Genomic DNA, 3,620 nt, shown 5'->3' on the forward strand with positions numbered 1-3,620 from the left:
GTGGTCTTCATGACGAGGAGGGAGTAGTTCACCCTCAGGGCTAAGGGTATGTACCAATAGCTATGTGTTTGATCTCTTTCTCTTGTGTTCTTGATTTGACACGATCTTGATGTACTGCAAGCTTTGTTACTATAGTTGAATCATATTGTGTTTCTCCCCCTCTATCTTCTTGTGATGAGTTGAGTTTTACCTTTGAGGTTTCACTATTATCGGATTGAATACTATTATCGATTTGAGAACACTTGATGTATGTCTTGCGTGGGATACCCGTGGTGACAATGGGGTATTCTATTGATTCACTTGATGTATGTTTTGGCACTCAACTCGCTGATTCCCGAGGTGACATTGGGGTAATCTATGCATAGCGGTTGATGCACGTTTTCATCCTTGTTTCTCCGGTAGGAATCTTGGGGCATTCTTGGAGGTTCTTTGTGTTGGATGGAATATTATAAATCTGAAGTTGTTTGATACATATCGTATGATTGACCCACGGATACTTGGGGTGACATTGGAGTATCTAGGTGACATTAGGGTTGATTGATGTGTGTCATATGGTGTTATTTTACTGCGAACTCTAGGGCTGTTTGTGACACTTATAGGAATAGCTCAATGGATTGATCGGAAAGAATAACTTTGAGGTGGTTTCGTACCCTACAAGTAATTTCATCTTATGTTCTCCGCAATAGGAACTTTGGAGTGAATTTTGTTGCACATTGTGGGACTGCCATATGATCTAATTATGTTATCATTGTTGACAGAACTTGCACTAGTGAAAGTATAAACCCTAGGCCTTGTTTTCAAGCATTGCAATACCATTTTTGCTCACTTTTACCACTTGCTACCTTCCTGTTTTTATATTTTCAGCTTACAAAAACCTATATATACCATCCATATTACATTTGTATCACCATCTCTTCGCCGAACTAGTGCACCTATACAATTTACCATTGTATTGGGTGTCTTGGGGACACAAGAGACTCTTTGTTATTTGGTTGCAGGGTTGTTTGAGAGAGACCATCTTCATCCTACGCCTCCCACAGATTGATAAACCTTAGGTCATCCACTTGAGGGAAATTTGCTACTACCCTACAAAACTCTGCGTGTCGGGTGGTAGGTGCGACATATGCCAATGGGTGGCTTATCATTGTGGGAGCCAATAAGACAACGTCGGTGCCTAGAAACGAGATAAGGCGAAGACATGCATGCCGGCGAATCTTACCCAGGTTCGGGGCTCTCCTTGGAGATAACACCCCTAGTCCTGCTCTGCGGGGTCTCCGCATGATCACTAGATCAACAAGTAGCTACAAGAGGCTCCTTGAGCTGTTTGGCGAGAGGAGGAAGAAGGGGCGAGGCTAGCTCTCTTCTCCTCTCAAAGTTGTGTCTAAAACTATCGAAGTCCAACCCTTTGCATGGGTGCCCTGGGGGGTTTATATAGGCCTACCCCCCAGGGGTACAATGGTAATCCGGCTGGGCTCGGGCCCAGCCGTTAGTGTCTACGCTGGCCGGCTTTTCCGCCGACTGCTAGGACCTGCCGACTGGTGGGTCCCGCCGGCTGCCGGCCTCCAGGTAGACAGGTAGGCCCCACCGCTTGGGGGTCTTGTCGGGGGCTGGTTACTATTGCCTCACCCTTGATGACGAGGGCTTTGTCGAGGTAAGCATGGCTGCAGTACCGCCGCCTTGTGGGCGCTCACTGTAGCCTTACCTCGTGTTGTCTCCTTAATGGTGCACATTCTTCGAGGGAGGGAGCGAGCCGGCTGGGGAGAGCCGGCTTCATCCCTGGCCGACTCGGGGAAGCGTGGCCGCCTTCGGGTGTCTCTCTAACCGAAGGGGGCTGCCACGTGCGGGCCGTACTGACAGCCCGCCATGGGTGTTGTCATGGTCAGCATGGCAACAGTGCCACGCCGGATGGGTCATGGATGTCTCGTACGGCGTACTGTAGCCATGCGTATTCCGGGATTCGAGGGCGGCATGTTTCACTATTGCCACGCCCTATCCTATCATCATTACGTTGGTGCAAACTTTGAGGGTTTGGTCTGGGCCGCCTGTTGGGGGCCGGCTTCTTGGAGTCGGTCATGTTGTGCCCGGCTTCTTGGAGTCGGCCATGTTGTGGCCGGCTTCTTGGAGTCGGCCATGTGGTGGTCAGCTTTCTATATGAGGATTCTAGGGTCGGCCGTCTTTCGGTAGCCGGCTGATGGGGGAGCCGACGGGGAAAGGCGGCCCCGTGTCTTGGGTGCTCGAAGGCTTGATCGGCCCATTATTTTTTGAAGAGCCAATGGCAGCCGGCTAAGCTACCCGTGGTCATTTACTCCGACAATAGTCCCCGAAGCTGGTTGTGCTTCGCGGCTGCGAAGGGAACTAGAAGCTCAATCAGCTTCCTATCCTGAAGAGTCGGCAGCTAGGAGCCGGCCTCACTTTATGCTTGCCTTCTCGGCGAAGTCTCTTCTAAATCCGAAGGCATGAACCAGCTGGCGTGCTAGCCAGGCTGCAGGCTGACCGTCTGCCGCCTGCGCGCCACGTGGCACCCTTTGGCTGGAAGAGCCTGCCAGCCCACGCACGTGACGGGATGCCGCTGTAGACCAGGGCCCGCCACTACCACGCCTCGGCCCAAGTGCGGATCCTTTGTGGCCCGAACTGGCCGCTCGCCTTCCAGCAGCGGTTTTCGCACGCCGTTAAGGCGCGATAACCACGGGACATGGGGAGTGGGCGCAGTTAATCCCACGTCCCACCACGTCTCGCCTCCTCGGCTTCGCCGCGCGAGGCTATAAGTAGGGGGGAGAGCGGCAGACGCACGCACGCTTGCCCTCGCCCCTCCTCTCTCTTCTTCTTCTCTTTATCGCCACAGCAGCAGTTCTTCGCCGCGCCACCGCTCCGCCATTCTTCTTGGCGCGCCGCAGCCTTGCCGCCGCTGAATCGGGCGCTCTCCACCACCGCACGTTCCCTGTCGCCTTCTCGTCCTTATGGCTCCAACATCGAGCAACTAGGACGGCTCCAATGTCCACGAAGACCACATTGATTTCCTCCACAAGACGCGGCGGCCGCCGGGCAAGGACTATGTGCAGGTCCGGCTCGCGCCGGAGGGGGAGATCTCGCCGGCGCCGAAGGAGGGCGAGCGGGTGATCTTCCGCTCGCACTGCCTGCGGCGTTGGCCTTCCCGCGAGCGGCTTCTTCCGCTCATTTCTCGAGTTCTATAATCTCCAGCCGCACCACCTCACTCCGAACACGGTGGTGCTGCTATCGGCCTTTGTCACCTTGTGCGAAGGCTTCCTCGACGTCCTCCCCACCCTCGAGCTGTGGGTGAGTTCTTCCAGTCCAAGCTCGGCACCGTCGTCGCGGGCATGCCGGCTCCATGCGGCGCCTTCATCGCCATGCGGCGAACGACGGCCGACAACCCATTCCCGGCCATCGCACTGATCCAATCGGTGAAGCTTTGGCAGAAATCCTACTTCTATGTGAAGAACGTTGCCCCACAGGGCGACGACGTCAACCTGTCGGCTTACATTGCCAGCCCGCCGGCTGGGAGGTAGCCTTCATGGTCTTATCGGGCTAGATTGCTGATGCTGGCTGGGGCCGGCGCCGTTGCCCGACTTCGGGTGCTGATCCAGTCGGAGGGCCTGACCGGG

Source organism: Triticum aestivum, chromosome 6B (assembly GCF_018294505.1).
Source record: "Triticum aestivum cultivar Chinese Spring chromosome 6B, IWGSC CS RefSeq v2.1, whole genome shotgun sequence".
Classification (NCBI taxonomy): Eukaryota; Viridiplantae; Streptophyta; class Magnoliopsida; order Poales; family Poaceae; genus Triticum; species Triticum aestivum.